Below are 19,309 nucleotides of genomic sequence, written 5' to 3'. Positions count from 1 at the left end.
TATAGGAAGTTTTTTACTTTTCCAAAACACTTTAATTGGAATTAAATTATTGTGGTGCCTGTCAGTCATGTAGGTGAAAGTACTATAGTGTGTTTAGCGATGCATGCTTAGAAAGAAATGGAATTAAATTAATAACTTTTCTCAAATAAGCAGGCATGCAGCTGACATTATTTTCCTCTTTAAATGACTTAGAGTACATAAACTACTATAGGGCAGAGAATGTGGCTCATTGGTAGAGCATTTGACTAGCAAACACAAAACCCTGGGTTTGATCCCCAGCACTACAAAAATTCATTCATTCATTAACTAATTAATTAGCCTGTAAGAAGCTGTTTTTTGTGTAACTTTGTTAATACTTCTTCAACAAGACCTTTGCATTGTTACTTATAGACTCATTACTACTGTTGGGTTAGGTAGTGGGGTGAGATTGTTTTGAGGATGTACAAGGGAGTAAGAACCTCAGTTATAAAGCCAGATCTCAGTGGAGTCTAGGCATGCTGCCTTTCTTCATCTCAGCACTGACTGTAATGGGCACAGGCCTATGGAGACTAGCTGGGTAATGAATGGCCTTTGGTTCAGGCATACCTTTAAGAGAGGAGTTTACTACCTTTCTTGTCAAGGGCTGTTCTTTGGCTTGTTGCAAGGCTGGCTCCTTTGCTTCCTGGCTTGTACTGGCTTCTCCTTCTCTCCTCCAGAGCCTGTGCTGTTGAAATCCTGTGACTCACCATTGCATAGATTCCTTTGTGTCATTGCTTCTCCTTCCAGAGTCAGCTTATTCCTGACTCCTCAGCTAGCTTCTTTTGCTTGTCCTCCTTTGTCCCCTCTGTTTTCTGCTCCAGATGTTTCCAATGTAAGATCTCACCCACTACTAGCTCTACAATAATCACCACTGAACCAAAGGAGCCCACATGAAAGGTTCCAAGCTTGGTTCTTCTATTGGGAGCCAAACTCCCCATGGTCATAATTTCTTGAGCTTTGTGTCCCCTGGTTCTCTTTCTTTCTTTCTTTCTTTCTTTCTTTCTTTCTTTCTTTCTTTCTTTCTTCCTTCCTTCCTTCCTTCCTTCCTTCCTTCCTCCTCCCTCCCCTTCTCTCTCTCTCTCTCTCTCTCTCCCTCCCTCTCTCTCCCTCCCTTTCTTCCTGTCCTACCTTCTCTCACCACTGACATCATCTGTAGATTTAGATTGGTTAAGTAAAATTTGGTAGAAAGGGGTACATTGGTGATGTTAGTGGTAATGGTATGAATGACCTCATGGACCTGAAGAATGAGATAATAAAGAATCAGGGTAAAGAGATAGCTCAGTGTTTCTGAAGCTCGCTGCTCTTTCAGAAGACTTGAGTTCGGATCCCAGCACCCACATGGCAGCTAATAGCCACCTGTAACTTCAGTTCCATGGGATCTGATGCCCTCTTTTGGCCTCCTTGGGCACTGCATGACACTCATACTCATTAAATAAAAATAAAGTTAAAAAAAAAGAATCAGGGGAATATGCTGTGAGAATGAGTGAAATGATGCCTATGAAATACTCTATAACAATATCTGTAATATATTAAGCACTCATATGATCTCATCTGACACTATCATTTTTATTTTTACTTTATTGTATTTGCTTTTAATTAATTAATTAATTGATTGATTAATCCACGTACCTCAATCTAGGACCTCATGCATAGGAATGTTCTCTACCACCAAACTATACCAACTGCTGTTTTCACTTTTTGAGACAGGGTCTCACTATGTTGCCCAGCTTTGTTATGAACTTACTCTGTAGCTCATAAACTTGAAATCCTTATGCATCAGCCTCTGGAGTAGCTAGTGTTAGAAGCCTGTGCCACCATGACCTGTTTAGAATTTGATGACACAGTGGTGTCAGTCACTGAAGGAAAGTGGATACTGTATGTTTTCTTGAAATAAAACTGTAAGACTGGAATTTTTAATTAGCCTGTTTTAAACCACAATTTTTATTAAATTTGTACTTTTACAATTTTGTACATGTGTTTAGTACATTCTGTGTACTCTCATTCCCTCTCCTCTTACCTTCTTCCCCTCCTTCCTACAAGTCCCTTTCTCACATTTTTGTTTTGTTTTGTCATCCACTGCATGTAACCAGAGTCATCTGTGTGACCACAGGTTTGGAACTATCCTTTGGAGCCCGGTGGACTCACAATGCATACATAACTGAAGACAGTGACTGTCTCTACCCCAGAATCCATCAGTAGCCAATAGTTAGGAGAGAGGAATAGGGCCCTGTGAGTCCCTCCCTGATCCCTATCCAGTCATGATAGGCCCAATCTTGTGCGGGTCCAGTGCAAGCAACTGAAGGGGCCATGAGATCATGATTACAATGGCCGTGTGGTGCCCTGAAGATGTCATCTCACAATCCTTCTCCCAACCTTCCAGCTCTCACATTCTTTCTGCTCCCGTCTCTGAAACGCCTCTCAAACGTTTCGAAGCCTTAGAGGAGGCGGTGGTATGAATGCCCTGATTAGGGCTGAGCATTCAACCATCACTTACTCTCAGTCCCTCAGGCAGCCATGATCATTATGGTTCATTGTAAGGAGAGGCTTCTCTGATTCAAACTCAGAGTAGCATGTGCCAATGAGTATAAGCAACATATTTAGGATTTGACACTGTGTCAATTCAGCTAAATCAGTACTAAGTTTCACCCTAAGGCCTAAGACCTCCTCAGCTGTGAGATTTTGACTAGGTTTATAGTACCAGGCATGATTTCCTCCTGTGTTGCAGGCTTCAAACTCGATCAGAAAGCAGTTGATGAACCCCAAACAGGCATGCGTTATTGCAGCAGTAGGCTCATCTTACCTGGCAGGTTGGGATTACAGTTTATAGTGTTTGCAGCTGATTTAAGACCACTAATGCTGTTTCTCCCCAGCAGCTATATAGCATGTTCTGGCACTACCCAAACTAGCCAGTAAAGAGGAAGCTTCCAGCTGAGTTACAACTTGATTTTCTATATTTTGCAATCAAGGTGTGTGGTGTCTTCAACAATAGGGTCTTCTTATTAACTAGTGCTTGTGGGCAACTAAGAGGAATGGCCAGAACCTGTACTGTTTCTGGGGCTTCCCTACTTCCCACACTAAGATTTGGTTTAATAACCCATGGCTTTTAGGAGTAGTGTTATCCAGTCATGCAGGAAATGTCCCTGCTCTTTTTTATTCTTTTGGCTTACATATTTTAATTAGTTTGTAAAGTATGTTTCCATAAGATTTTTTCACATTCCCTTCCTTTTGGTTAACCCTCCCTCCCTGCCCCCTTGTCTCCCTTATTCTCCAATCCCCACCTGTGCTTAAACCTTTCCACCCCAGTATTCTCCCTCTCTACTTTACATATCACTTATGTGCTGTTTCCCTCTCCCTTAAGATAACTCCCTCCAAGTCAGTGGCCCTCTTCTTACTTCTTAGCTTCTGCAGAAGTAAACACAAAAATCTAAAGCTTTGAAGCTATGATCTATATATGAGAGAAAACATACCACATTTACTTTTCTGAGTCAGGGTAACCCCACTCAGTATATTTTTTAGACAGTTCCATTCATTTATCTGCAAATTTCATTTTCCTTATAGCTAGCTAAATTTCTATTGGGTTTAGAAATCACGTTTTCATTTCATTTTCTTTACAGCTAACTAAAATTCCATTGTGTATAGCTATCAGGTTTTCATTATTTATTCATCCATTGATGGACATCTAAGGCTGATTTTATTCCCTAGCTACTGTGAGGAGAGCAACAGTGAACATGGATGAGCAAGGATCTCTGCAGTAGGAATATGGAGTCTTTTAGGTATAAGCCTAGGAGTGTTATAGCTGGACATATGATAGTTCTGTTTCCATAGTGGGACCTCCACACTGCTTTCCACAGTGGCTGTACCAGTTTACCTCACCAACAGTGTGACTAAGCATTCTTCTTTCTCCATAGTCTCACCAACGTTTGTTATCAGTTGATTTTTTGGATGATAGTTATTCTGACTGGGGTGAGATGGAATCTCAAGGTAGTTTTAATTTGCATTTCCCTGGTGGTGGATAATTGTGCTGGTTAGTTTTTGTCAACTTGACATAAACTAGAGTCATCTGGGAAGAGGGAACCTCAACTGAGGAATTTCTTCCATCATATTGGTTCTTGAACGAACTTGTCTGTGGGAGCATTTTCTTGATTGCTAATTTACGTAGGAGGGCCCAACCCACTTGGGCAGTGCCAGCCCTAGCAGGTGGGCCTGGGATGTATGAGAAAAGCAGCTAAGCAAGCCTAGGGGAGTAAGCCAGTAAGCAGCATTCCTCCTTGGTCTCTGCTTCAGTCTCTACCTCCAGGCTCCTGCCTTGAGTTCCTGCTCTAACTTGCTCTCCATGGTGGCTTGTGACCTAGGAGTTGTGAGACGAAATAACTCCTTTCCTCCATAAGTTGCTTTTGGTCAGAGTGTTTAATCATAGAAACAGAAAAGCAAACTAGGACACTAATGATGCTGAACATTTAAAAAAATGCTTATTAAACCATTTATATTTCTTCTTTTGAGAACTCTGTACAGATCTCTAGCTCATTTTTAATTGGGTTGTTTGTTTTCTTGATGTTTTGTTTTCAGAGGGTTTTTACATATTCTGAATACTAGTCTTCTGTTGGATGTACAGCTGACCAAGATTTTCTTCTATTTTGTGGGCTGCCTCTTCACTTGACTGACCATTCCCTTTACTGTACCAAAGCTTTTTAGTTTCATATGCTCCATTTGTCACTTGTTGGCCCTATTTCTTGAGTGACAGGAGTCATATAAAAGTCCTTACCTGTGTCTGTATCTTGTAGACTACTTTCTACATTTTCCTCTGGTAGTTTCAGAGTTTTGGGTCTAATGTCGAGGTCCTTGATCCATTTGGAGTTGAATTTTTGTGCAGAGTGAGAGATAAGGACCTAGTCTCATTCTTCTACAAGTAGACATCCAGTTTTCCCAATACCATCTGGTGAAGATGCTATCTCTCTCCAGTGTGTATTTTTGTCCTCTTTAAAAAATATCAGGTTGCTGTTATTACATGGACTTTTGTCTCTTCTGGGTGTTCTATTCTATTCTGTTAATCTGTGTGTCTGTTTCTGTGTGAGTACCATGCTGGTTTTGGTACTATAGCTCTGCAGGCTGACTTGAGATCATGTATGGCAATAACCGCCAGCATTACTTTTTTGGTTCAGGATTGCTTTGGATGTCCATATGAATTTTAAGATTATTTTTTCTGTTTCATTGAAGAGTAGTGTGGGTGTTTTGATTGGGATTACATTGAATCTGTAAATTGCTTTTGGTAGGATAGTAATTTTCACAGTATTAATTCTACCAGTCCATGAACATGGGAGGTCTTTTCATCTACTATCTCTTTTGATTTCTTTCTTTAGAGTTTTAAACTTCTCATTATAGAGGCCCTTCACCTCCTTGGTTATGTTTTCTCTGAGGTTTTTTTTTTTTCTGTTGTTGTTATTTGTTTGTTTGTTTGTTTGAAGCTACTGTGAGTGGAAGCTTTTTCCTTGCTTTCTCTCTCAATGTCTTTTTCATTGGAACACAGAAAAGATACTGATTTGTGTATGTTAATTTAGTATCCTGCCACTTCACTGAAAATATTTGTTTTGTGGTAGTCTTTGGGGTATCTTATAGTAGAATAATATCATCTACTAACAGGAATACTTTGACTTCTTCTTTTCCTATCTATGTCTATTTTATTTCTTTCTCTTGTCTTAGTGATCTAGCTAAGACTTTGAGGACTATCTTGAATAGGAGTGGAGACATTGGACATTCCAGTCTTGCACCTGATTTAATGGGATTGTCTCGAGTTTTTCTCTGTTTAGCATGTTGTTGGTTATGGGATGTCATACATGCCCTTTATTATGTTGAAGTATGTTCCGTCCAACTCTATTCTCTTTGGGGCCTTTATTATGAAGGGATGTTGGATTTTGTCAAAGGCTTTTTTTGCATCTATTGAGATAATCATGTGATTTCTGTCTTTATGTTCATTTATATGGTTGTATTTATTAATTTGTATATATTGAACCATTCTTGCATCTCTGGAGTAAAGCCAACTTATTCATGGTGAGTATTTTTAATGTAGTTTAGTTTAGTTTTTGTTTTGTTTTTTTCTTTTGAGACAAGGTCTCTCTATGTAGTCCAGGCTGGCTTTGGACTCATGATGATCCTCATGCCTTAGCTGTATGAATGCTGGAATACATGTGTGTTACCATCATGCAGGACTAAGACAGGGATTTTTCATGAAATGATTCCACTTAGGTAAAGGTCTTAGCTGTGTGCTGAAGTTATCTGAAGAAGACTGACATTTGCTGATGAGAAATGATGATAGTTTATCTTCACAGTTTAATAAAAGTATGGCTTTTCATAATTATTATTTTGCTCACAAACCTGTAAGGTAGATGTTATCTTTTCATTTTGTACAACTATAGATTTAGATGGAGGTTGTTAGCTAACAGGTGTAGACTTCTCTTTTGATTACAGTAGTTTTCATTTGAAGGCCTCTGCTTTGTCCGCTGCTCTATAATGCATGTCAGTAGCAGTTTGTAGATGGCACAGTGAGATGCAGTGGCTCCCAAAGTCTCTTCTGTTTCACAGTAAAAAAGAACAAGGAAGAAGCAAATGCTCCAAAAGAATCAACCACTGGAGTTTCAAGAGGTTGTGTCATCAGGGCAAATAATTCTTGGTTACTTCAGTCATTCTAAAAATACATTCTGGTACTAACTTGGGTTTTAATAAGTAAATGTTCATTCAAGAAAACAGTTATTTCCAAAGCCTCTTAAGTCATGAGGCTATCTTTTGTATGTACCTTATAGCAAAGCATTTTTTTTAAAGAGCAAAGTAACAAAGGGAGGTAGGCAGGTTGGTGGATAGATGGATGGGTATATGGACAAGTGGATAGGTAAATAGATGTACAAATAGACAGACAGGGCATTGTGATTAGATGCTGTTCTCTTTGGGGTTCCTGTAACCATTTTCTGGTTCATTCTCTATAATAATCATTTTCAGGTAAAAATAAGAGTGTGTGTCCTTATCAGTTTCAGTTCTGAATCACTGAGAATTTAACCACTGTGACCACGGGAGTTTACAGAAACTCTCAGGAATGCTGGACTGAAAGTGGGCTATGAGCTACATATTTATCACACCAGGTCAGTAAGCACGTGCTGATATCTTGCTGGATGCCTTTCCATGGAGTAAATAGTGCAGAGTGCATGCTATATCCTGGCATGATTTTCTCAAGGGAGTTTTTAATGTATAATGCATTGCATAGTACAATGGCCTAATTCAGGCATTAAGACAGCTCTTAGAATAAAGCAAGAAGTAGTGGAAAATAAATGAGAGCAGGAAAAGCTCAGAGGGGGCAGACCATGAGCTGTGATTTCAACAGAGTAAACAGGGAGGGATGAGTGTGGTTTGGCGGATGGAAAAACAGAGGCTGTTTCCTGGCAAAGCTCAGAACCAGAAAACAGCAAGTTCATGGGCAGCCAAAACATGAGTAGAGGCTGGAATAGAGGTAAAGGGACAGAAGAGTCACAGTGGAGTGCTTTGCGTTTGAGGTTTTAGGCAGTTGAATGGTATGGTCAGAGAGTCCATCAAAAGCTATTTTGAAAGCATGATACATAACATTTGGAATGAATAAGGACAAGCTAGAGAGAAAACAGAATAAGTAAGGACTGGGCACAGGACAAAACCAGGGTCTAGTAGTCCTACTTGAGAAATCTAAGGGATAAAAACAGCAGAGAGAGAAAAGAGTCAACAAGAACCATAGAGATGCTGCTAATTTAGAAGCGGGCGGTGGGGGTGCCACCAACCGTAGAAGTTAGATACACCTCTCTATTTAATCACTTAGAGCATTTCCAAATGGATGTACTGTTACCTTTTATATAATTACATACCTCAACTTTTAAAATGGCTTTTCTCTTTTTCTTCTCTGGAGAGAATTGTATGAAAAAGGGTAAAATGGGCAGTTAAAGTAGTTATTTTGAAAAAGACCATTAGATATGTGGTCCCTTCCTATACTTAACAGCACTGAGTCAATTTGCCTGAATTGTCTGGAATCCCCTGAGAGTCAAACTCACAAGACATTTTTATATGTATATCAGCTGAAGATGCTTTCATTGTGGAAGTTTTCAAACATATGCCAGAGAAGGAAGAATGAATAGCTTCAATACTTATCAACAATTTATCTGTTCTTATTTATGGATAAAAATGTTTTGAATGTTATGTGATAGAATGAAACACACCATATAATTCTCAGTTACTAGGATTTACAATCTTACTTTAAATAATCTGTTAGTCACCAGAAACTCAAACCATGATTTTTCTACAATAAGTGACACAGACAGACATAGACACAGAGGAAAAACAGTGCTTTGTGATGTTTTGTGGTGTGATACATTTTATGATGTTCATGGTAAACAACTTGCATGAATTCTAAGACTTCTAAAATTTTCAAATCACTCGAGATCATGAAGAATCTGAAACAATACTCTTTAATACTGAGAAAATCTGACTAATGGGCTAGAATTTTAAATTTGTCATTGATTTAGCATATACTCCAAAATCATAAGCTATTTTATTTTCAATGGAATAACACATATTTGAGTAGTACTTATATACTTTTTTTTGTTTTATCAAGAGTGAGGATTGAACCCAAAGCCTGTGTGTACTAGACAATCACTCTACCACTGAGCCACATACTCTACCTATACTTGCATATATTTTGAAAGTACTGTTCATTTGTTAATTCATTGATTTATGAACTAACATTTGAATACCTCATGAATACCAAGTCCTGAATTAGGGCTTGGTATATATCCTTTATTAAGTATGTTACTAGTTCCTTAAGATGCTTTTCCAGGGTTAGATTAATGACAATTTCATGTATAATAAGGGAGAAATGACAGAAGGTAGTCCCTAAACTTATATTTAATCAACCTTTAGTCAGCAAATTGACCAGTTTGTTTCACATTTTTGTGTGTTATTATCATAGCAGGGAAATGATAGGAGAGCTTCGTAAGGTAGGGGAGGAGCTGCAAGACTAGTCAGCTCCTGAACACATCTCAACTGTCAGACAGTAGCTGTTGCTCCAAGTGAGAAACATTCACACCTTTGTCTATAACTGGGTCATCTTGCCTCTGAAGTGATTGGTTTTGTTCCATTTTGTCATTTCCTATCAGTTTTAAGGACAGTGATAGCCATTTCAGATGCACGTCTTTTATCCGATTTACCTGATTATGAAACAATTACTTTCCTAATCTGAAGCCCTAGGAAGTCAGAATTGGCACACAGGTCCTGTAAGCTCTTAAGAGTTGTAAGATGGAATTACTGCTATGTAATTCAGGAGGGAAGAAAAAAGGAAGGGAAAGATGGAGAGACAGTGAGAGACAGAGAGGAAGAAAGAGTATCTCAGATTATATCTGCAATTGACAACTTTCAAAGCACCAATAGCACCAAGTGTAGAGTGAGAAGTCTGACAAATCTTTACAGTTATTTAAATGTATATACCTATCAAACACTGCGAGGATCACTTGGTATTATGGTGAGGAAATGGCTGAGGAAGGAAACAGCTCAGCTTGCTCCTTTTGATAGATGTCTCTGGGAGAGTAGGAGAAACTCTCATTCTGACTCCCTGGACTGTGCATGCTATTGTTAGAACTCCGGAGCAAGACTGAATATGTGATTCATTTACTCTGTGTTCTTTGTTCCTAGGAAAGTTAAAAACGAATGTTTAACAAAATATATTTCCAGAACGTAAGTTCTAACTGAAAAGGACAGGTATGTCCCTCTGTATACAGTGTTTGTACACTGTGTGCCATACTTTATAGATACTAAGACTCACTTTTCAAATTTCGACTTCTTTGAAATTGGTATGCTTTATAATTTATGATGTCTTTTAAGTACTGTCATCCATATTTTTCAATGGTAGTGTCTCAGTTACTTTAGAGAGCTTATAATCAGTAGTGTCTTAGGTTACATGTAAAGTTAATGTCTAAATATTTGTAGGACACTGACGGTGAGGTGAGTAGGGCACTTTTTTTTTTTTACCCAACTATCACACTAACAGTTGAGAAGATTTATTTTGACATTAACAATTGAACCCAAGAGATGCCATTTTGTCATGGACTCATCCCATTTCCCTAAAACTCACATACATGTACTACTGCCTCTTAGAATCTCAGGTGATCTACAGATTAAGGTAAAAATTCACTGTAATATTATTTGTAAATAGATTCTTGAAGATTTGATTAGTTTTCTTATCTTTTTTTTCTCATTTAGCTCTTTCTAACTTAAATATTCATGATTTTGAAAGGAAGAGGAAATCAATTTTTCTCATATCTTCACTTATGGAAGACTAGTTTGCCTTACCATTCATGCAGCCAACAAAACCTGCTATATGCAGGACTGCATGTTAAATAAATCACTAGGGATTTTATATACTGCTTAGGCAATCCTAAAAGGTTGTGGAGACCCCACCAAAGATGACTGCTCCCTATTTTGTGGGCATGTAGAAGACAAAGTAGTAGTTTAAAAATCTCCAGAAGACATAGATTCCAGTCTGTGGTAGAACTTTGATGCTTCTAATGCCAATTCTATTTAACAAAGAAATTTATTATAAATGTGAGTTCATATAGATAGGTGGAAGGAATTTATTATCGGTCACTGTGTCCAAGAAGAAACAGCAGTGTTCATTCAGTTATTGAAATCATTTGTTGAGGGCCAGTGGCATGGCTCAGCAGGTTATATAGTGCTTGCTGGGAATCCTGGGGATCTGAGCTTGATCCCCAGGACCGACAAGATGGAAGGAGAGAACCAACTTCCAGAAAGTTGTCCTCTGACCTCCACATGCATGCCTATGCCCCCTCCCACAAATAACCACATAAGTAAATGTGATAAAAATAAGACTACTCTAGCTTTATACAAAAGAAATATTTGTTGAATAATTACCATATGCTGGATACAGAGATTGGCCCATATAAAATTCTATCAGACTTTGAAATTCTGTATTTTTGGCCTTCATGACTTTTGGCAAGATGCGTAACCTTTAACCTACCTGTTCACAAAAAGTACTCGTAGGTGATATCTGCCCTGTCTTCTTCTCTGAGTCTTTAATGAGATAATAAATCATTTGATAAACATTAACATTTTTATATGTGTATTATACCTTCATCTATGAACACATACACACACACACACACACACACATACACACACACACAAACACAAAGTCTATAACATCTAAGTATCTTCAGATGTTGCTTACTTCCTCCTACCTCTTTCTCTTAGAAAAGTCTAAAAGGATTTTTACAATAATCCTGTGGTTGACATTTCATTCTTTTTGTCACTGGATTTAGTGTCATTTTGGGAGGTGAATGGAGGGTGGTTCGGGAAGTATGTACTTAACATGGTTTCAGTGTTCTGGGAGTGTTCTTTACAGTGTGGAATTAGGAATTGCTGATGTCATGATCAGTCATATTGTCATGACAACACCAGAATTTCCTCATTCGCCTTCTCTTCGCCTTGGGAGTATCAATTTGCCACAGGTCTGTCATCAGCACACCCCATGTGTTAAGTGTATTAGATAACTCAGAACTAGTCATTCTTAAAAACACTTAGGGTAGGGAATTTGTGTAAGCTCCTTAGTTACCCTGTTTCAGGATTCTAAACTACACATTCTAATATTGGAAAATTTGACTTCATACATATTCAACTGAATAGAAATCCACTTGTAATTCTATATACTCTTGTTTGAACTTTATAATTCAGCAGAGAATGAAAAGTTTGTCAGTACTCTCATTTACATAAAAGACATCATAACTGCATTAGTGTCTTTCTCTTCAGGTGAAATAGACCTAATTTAATGGTGATTTTAGCAACTGAAGAGAAAAGAAACTGTTTTTGTTTTCTTTCATTTCTGAAATGCTGTAAGCTGAACTTGTGTTAGGGATCTGTCCCGACCTTTAGCATTATTTGATTGTAACCTTTACCATGCTCAGCTGATATAGGGTTTGTTTATCCCATTGTTGGGCACTGTCAAACTTGTGGTTCGTCATTTGGTTGTCCATGGTTTAAAGATTTTGGCTCTGGTTTTTGATAAACTATCCATTTTCCTAAGTATTTTATATCTTTTCAAAGACACTGCAGCACACGGGTGGGCACAAGTAGCAGTTTTCCCAGCATACCAGCCAGTCGCTTGCTTTCTTTCTCCAGCTGTTGTTACCCTTTCCCCAGTTTGCTCACTCCATAGATGATTATCTTCTCGCTCTTAAGGTAAACAAATTTCGAAGATTACCTAGTAATAGTTTTCTTCCATAACTTGTGCATTTCACTACAATTCATAGAACCTTCCTTGAGTTAGTAGGTAGTAATAGTCTGAAAATAAGCCCTTATATTTTTATAGGTCTGCCCACAGGTATGGAGTCAGTCTAACAGTCCAATACTAGATTTCCACAATGAAAGAAGTAGATGATTAAGGCTTCCATCTGACTAATTCAGGAAAATAGCAACCCACAATGCATGGGAAATAGCTTTCTCTTTGTTCCAGTTTCTTAAACAGTAGGTTATTTTTCAATTGAATGTCATACATAAGTACAGATTCATTATAATACAAACCCAGCCAATACAAAATTTTAACTTGATCAAAGTTTTAACTTGGCCATTTACAAGATTTCTTTGTTTTGAAAAAATTAAGCCACCTGCTGTTTTTACAGAAAACTATAAGGAAAGAAATTTATCTTTTCAGATAATTTTTATACTAGAAATTTGGGTGAGGTTTCATTTTTATTCTTTGCGAACAGTATAATAGCCATGTCCAAAAATTTTTATCTGTAACTTAAAAAAATTCTGATGGGAGCCAGGTGTGGTGACACATGCCTATAATCCTAGCACTTGGGAGGCAGAAGTAAGGAGATTTCTGTGAGTTCAAGGCTAGCCTGATCTACATAGTGAGTTCCAGGCCAAGCCAGAACTACACAGTGAAACCCCCTGTCAAAACAAAGGATAAAATTTGAAATATGTTTTTTCATAGAGATAAATGCCCTAAATAGTAATTAAGGTTTTGGTTAATCTACATTCTCACAATGAAACTAATCTCTGATCTTCTATTATTTTTTTTTTTGAGAGAAAGTATGTCATTAGTTCCATTTCAGAATTTGAGAATTCCCTAAACATCATGGCACTTATAGAAGATTGTCCTCCCTCCTTCTCTCCCAACTCTATTCTTCCTGCCCCCCCCCCCAATAAAACCTTAGCAACCATTATTTGAGATCTAGGCACTAAGTTAAGGCCAGAATTTATATCTGGACCATTCAGAATATATTCTAATAATGGGAAGTTTGCCTTCATAGTCAAGTGAATAAAATTCTATTTGCAAATTCTTCTCAGTTTAAAGTAGGGTTACATTCTAATAAGCCAAATGTAATTTAAAAATATCATAAATTGAAATGCATGCAATAGGCCTAATCTAGTGAACAGCATGACTTGCTAGCACAGTGTACCGCAGAGTATCAGTTGTTTCTCCTTGACCTTGTGGCTGATGGGGAGCTATAGCTCACTGCCACTTTTCCAGCATCACAAACAAGAGAGTACTATAATATAGTTTGAACTTCATCAATAGCTAATAGTAACATAAACATCATTAGTATTACTGGCTTTGGAGTGAGAGTGATCCAAGTTCAAACCCAGGTTCCACTCTAGATTGGCTAAAATGAGGCAATCATTCTTCTACATGTCGTGTATATGTTTAAAGAACGTGTGGAATGTAGTAGCTACTCAATAAAGGACAACTAACTGTTATTAGTTAACCATCCACCAGAGAAGCAGCACTCAGACAAAGCTCATTACTTCTGCTGTGTTCACTAAGAGAGATTTAAGAGTAATCACAACATGGCTTCTCATAAGAACCATCAGAATACAACCATGTTATGGTACTCTGTATACATTCTGACTTACACAGTTTTATTTTATTGTAGTGTTTTCATTTTTATATATGTAATTTATATGTGTCTAGGGAGCCTTTAAGTCTGGAATAAGATTTACAAATTTTTTTTTAAAAAGCAAAATAGTACATAATAGACAATGTTCTATTTTAGAAATACGGTACTTTTACTAACGTTTGTACAAGGAAAGAAAGGAAATATAATTTGCTGAATTCATATTTTTCTTCTATTTTCCTAGCAGTCAGAAGTTTTGTGAGCTTTAAAACACTCTTAAATATGAATAGTTTTTTTTTATTTTCATGTGAACTACTTACACTAGCCAATACTGTACAACTATATTTCAAACCTTAAAGGTTGTAATTTGGAATAATGTTGAACGAATTTTTATTCTTCCTCTCAGTTTTCCATTTGACACAAATAAAATAGAGTCTTTGTAATGCTTTAGTAAGTTATACAGGAAAGAACCTACTGTAGGCCAATCCTTTTCTTGATAGAGGAATGCTATTTTTATCTCGTTGGACAGCCTGTCTTTCAAAGTTTGCTCCATTCACTGTACTTTATATATACTTTCATTAATGTGTGTGTGTATGTTTATGTGTGTGTGTGTGTGTGTGTGTGTGTGTGTGTGTGTTCATGTGCATCCACTTGTGTGTGCTTGGATGTGGAGGCCAGAAGACTACCTCTGGTATCATCCTTAAGAACACCCTCCAAATGTTTTGAGACAGGGTCTCTCTTTAGCCTGGAATTCACCCAGTAAGCTAAACCAGCAAGCCCCAGGGATCTGCCTGTCTCTGCTTCCTCAGCTCTGGGATTACAAGCATGCACCATCACTAGATTTTTACATGGGTGCTGGGGACAGAACTCAGGTCCTCAATGCTTGCAAAGCAAGCACTTCACTAACTGAGCTGTCTTCAGCCCCAATGGTATTTTATTTTTAGTCTCTTCATTCAAATGCTCCTTTCTTATAAGAAGATCAATCGTATGTGTAATGGGGTATCTGTGGGATTTTGACTCTTCCTCAGCAACAAATTCACCTTTGATTATCCCAATTTTCCACCCTTTCTTCTACTAGCCTCCTATGTTCTGTTTTTCTGGCCATCTGCACAGTGCTGCTTTCTGAGCATGTCCCAAACAAAACATTTATACAGCTGAGCATCCCACACCCATGCTATATCCTGTATCGATCTGATTGATCTGTTCCCTGCTGTAGATTCCTACAGCACATGGTAGTCTAGACCACTTGCCCAGAATGTATCACTTAAGGCACAGCATCCTGGGTGCTGTGGGGGTTACAGATACTTACCTAGGAATTGGAGCATAAAAGGCTTTTATATTAGGCTTTCTTTTCTTTTGAGGTACAGCATTACAGAGTTTGAGCAAGTGAAGGACTAAGTCTTTTAACCCTGCCTAGGCCTAGAGCTTTAACTCTACTCTGGTATTACTAAGGAGCTCTATAGGTGAGTCAGTTTTCTTATTTCCCTCCTCTGTATATTAAGTCTTGTAACCCTTCCACCCTCATAGGATTGCTATGAAAGTGAAATGTGAAAACCAAAGTTTTTTTTAGAATTGTTTCTGTGGGACAAATGTCTTCTAATTTCATATCCTCAAATTCCAGTTGTACAACTCCTTTACATCACAGAAGGCGTCATTACCTCTATGTCTCATCTCCTCTGCTGGCATACAGGCTTCTGCTTGTACCAGTCGCTCCATTATTATTATCCTTGTTTGAATACTCCACCTGCCCTAGGCTGTGATCTCTGATACTGCTCATAGTCTTCCCATTCATGAAATGGCTCTGTTCCAATACATAGTTTCTTTAAAGGAAACTGGACAACAATAAATTGAGAGACGCTTCAGCTCATCTAGGCTCTTGTAAAAGACCCTTCACCAGACTTTTTTTACTTGTTGACATTGTTACATAGCCTTAGAAAGCATATTTGTTCAGCCATTCAACAAACACATATTTAAAATGATGTCCTTTCCCCATATGTGACCTTTACTTCCCATGGAGTTCCACCATACCCTGTCATCCACACTTACTACATATCAGATATTACACAGCTCACCACTGCTATAAACCCTGGAAAAACAATAATAGCACCAGTCATTTATTGAAGTCTGGAACTTTTTGGCATAACAGTATACTTACGACAATCCTGTGAAGACAATCTGGGGCTCAGAGAGGCCAACTAATTTGCCCGAAACCATGTGGCTAGTAAGTGGGGAACTGAAATATGGAATCAGATCTGTTTGACTCTGCTTCAGTTATGTCCCTTGGATTATCAAGTTCAGATTCCTTTAACTCATCTGCATGGAGGTGTGGTTTAAATATCATGGTGTTTGAGGGCTGCTGCTAGTGTGATGAGCCAAAGCCAGTCCAGAGACAGCAGCTCCCTCCATCACCTCTGGGCCAAGTGCTCACCGGCTCCTGGCGGCTCTACTCCTCTCTGCCTGCTGCCAGTCAGCTTCCTGTTTACTCATAGTTTCTGCTTCCTCATAACCTTGGCTTGCATATGGTTTTGGCTTGCTGTAGCCTCCACTCTACCTCCTGGCACTTGGTAGTTTCTGCCCCTTTACTAACAGGTTCAGCCCTTGGAGTTTTCTGAATCAAATTCCTAAGGGTGAGAATCAGATTGGCTCTGCTCATGTTTTCAATCCCACCCAGGTCATAAGGGCAGTGGCCAGTCTGTGGATTGGCTGCCCTTGGGTCAGGTTCCCACAACTTTACCTACAGAGGGTAGGGGAGGAGGAGAGGGGTGGCCCAGGCAGCAGTCTTAGTTTCTCTTCTGAGAGGATGTGCAGTTCCAGGACAGGTTCCAAAGCACTGGTTTTCATTCTGCCAACTTGCAGTTTCTCTGGACTATTTCCTTACTTTCTCTGTTTTAAAATACGTTTCAAAGGTCAGTTAACTTTTCTAGATGAACCACACTAGACTCTGAATCTCTGTAACTGCACTTAGAACTAAGTGGTGTGGATTATCTATAATTGATTGTATATGTTATACACATGGCTTCATATTTCTGTTATTTCCCTTAAGTTGGATTCTTTATGTTTGAATGACCTCATTATCTTTTATATATTTTGAGTATAGAAGATCAGCCTTTTCTTCTTTCTATAATGCTTTGCTTAATTAAGTGAATAGACCTACTTAAGTTTGGAACTTATGAACTCAAGTGAACATTATTATTTAAAAACATGTCTATATGTTCTCTTTTTTAGCAGTTCACTATGACACTATAAACTACATGTTGATGTTTAAGTATCATTTTTTAGTCTTAAAGATAATCCTTTTAATGGTATTATAGCATTTTTTGCACATTTTAGTATTTAATATCGGAATTTCTTTTTTATAGTTGAATTTACATTTATCACCACTTGAAGTTTTCTCATCCCTGTACAACTACTGCCTGGCACCCAGTCAAGTGTTAGCATTTAGGAACAGCACAATGTCCAGTGGGTCAACCAGCAAGTATATCAGGATTTGAGAGCCGTAAAAAAGTAATCTAAGCTGTTCTTCTGTTCTTCTGTGGTTTCCACTGTGGTTTCCTAAGAGAACAGTCTTGACAACTGAGGTTGTCCATTGGCTTTTTTTTTTTTTTTTTTTTTTCTATAGATTACTAGTCTGCATAGTGGTAGTGGTACAGGGGAGCCAGGTTTATCTTTGAGCAGTAAGTCTTCAGGAAAAGGCACCTTTAGCTTGAACACTTTAACTAAAACTGTCTACTTCATACTTGGCCTGGATAACTGAAGAAAGGGTCCTTGTGAGAAGAAACAGCAAAAGGGTACTCCAGACAACTGTGAATTCCGGAATGGTAGAAAAGCAATTCTGACATCTATACTAGATCACATCTGAAGGCTAGCTATGCTCTGATCTCTAAGGACTTTAAGGTAGCAGATATTCTGTGAATTTTACTGAGCAAGGTCTTATTGGTATCCTGTCTAGAGTTAAGTTCCTTTCCTGCCTTTTTTTAAGTGAAAAGAATTAGGACTGTATGTGTGTGTAGTGTATGTGGCTGTTTTTAGTGGGTGAGATTGGTATTTCTTGTTATTTTTCTGGAGAATGCTGGAACTTTGAGGGGTGTGGAAGCAGCCTAAGTCACCCGCAGGTTAAGTTCCTTTCCTGCCTTTTTTTAAGTGAAAAGAATTAGGACTGTATGTGTGTGTAGTGTATGTGGCTGTTTTTAGTGGGTGAGATTGCTATTTCTTGTTATTTTTCTGGAGGATGCTGGAACTTTGAGGGGTATGGAAGCAGCCTAAGTCACCCACAGGATGTCTGGGATGATATCTTTCAATTTGGTGTTGTCAGGAAAGCCTTTGAGTGACCACACCTTGGCTAGAAAGTTGACTTCCATAGAGAACACTGCTTTCCTTGTGACAGCCAAAAGTTGAGTCCCTTCACTTATTAAGACAAACTGGGATTTTTCATTATCATAGCAGATGGGCCTTTCCGGAAAGATGTTAGAAACCAAAGACAACCTCTCTGAGTGTACAGTGGCTATCATCCCGGAATATTCACCAGGGAACTAGCCAGTTTAAGATGGCAACTAGCCCCAGGGCCTTCTCCAAAAAACGACACTCTTGCCCTAACCACTTGCTGCAGAGGCCTCTGCGGCTCACAGGTTCGGAGCCTGATACATGCAGAGCAGAGGCCAAGAAAAGGGACCGCGGTAGGAGCATCAGGGAAACAAAGGAACTTACTCCTGCCTTTGTCCCCTTCCTTGCTTTGTCTCTTCTAATAACGAAGTTGAGGAAGGATTCCACTCCTCCCTTTTACAGAAAGGGAAGGTCCTCCCCTCACCCCCACGGTGGCCTTATATGATTTTCGATGTCTTCTTGATTCTGGCATCATGAAGGAAAGCTCATGGTCTCTGGCACAGGAATGAAATTCAAAACTTTACTGCGCGTATTTGGGTGAGGGGCTGGAGACGGGAGACCTGCTTTCTGCTGCAGAAAACAGCATGTGAATTGGGAACTCTGATTTGCAGAGGTGTGCTGGAAGACTGATTTGTAGGGGAAAGTGGAACGAATTACCCGCACCTTTTCGGGAAGAGGGCCTGGTGTGGAAGATGAAAGAAAAGGGGGCAAAACCCCGAGGTCCAGCTGGCTTCCTATCCAGGTGTCCGAGCGGTTCCCCAAGCGATTCCCTTAAAAGGGGCTTCGAAGTAGGGCGCGAAGCCGCAGCGGGTGCCTCGGCAACGGGCCGCAGGGGAGACGCCGAGCAGGGGGGTGGCTGCTCGGAGGAATGCGCGGCACGCGGGGCGCCAGACCCAACCATTGCGCTGGAGCGGGGGCGCCGCGCAGCGCTGGCTGTGGCCCCGAGTCCCGGAGGCCGAACGCGGGGGCCGAGGCCGGCGGGGCGGGCGGGAGGCGCGGTG

At 39.2% G+C, this 19,309-nt stretch overlaps 1 protein-coding gene across 6 annotated transcripts in view; it reads left to right on the top strand.

The window, feature by feature from the left end:
- Nucleotides 1-19,309, top strand: part of Rbms1 (RNA binding motif single stranded interacting protein 1) — a 224,946-nt gene that overhangs the window by 63,393 nt on the left and 142,244 nt on the right. The gene's annotated exons all lie outside the window — the stretch shown is intronic.

This window comes from Nannospalax galili, unplaced genomic scaffold (genome assembly GCF_000622305.1).
Source record: "Nannospalax galili isolate Female #2095 unplaced genomic scaffold, S.galili_v1.0 scaffold540, whole genome shotgun sequence".
Lineage (NCBI taxonomy): Eukaryota > Metazoa > Chordata > Mammalia > Rodentia > Spalacidae > Nannospalax > Nannospalax galili.
The sequence above is the reverse complement of the archived record's forward strand: the minus strand, read 5'-3'. Positions and strand labels throughout refer to the sequence as shown.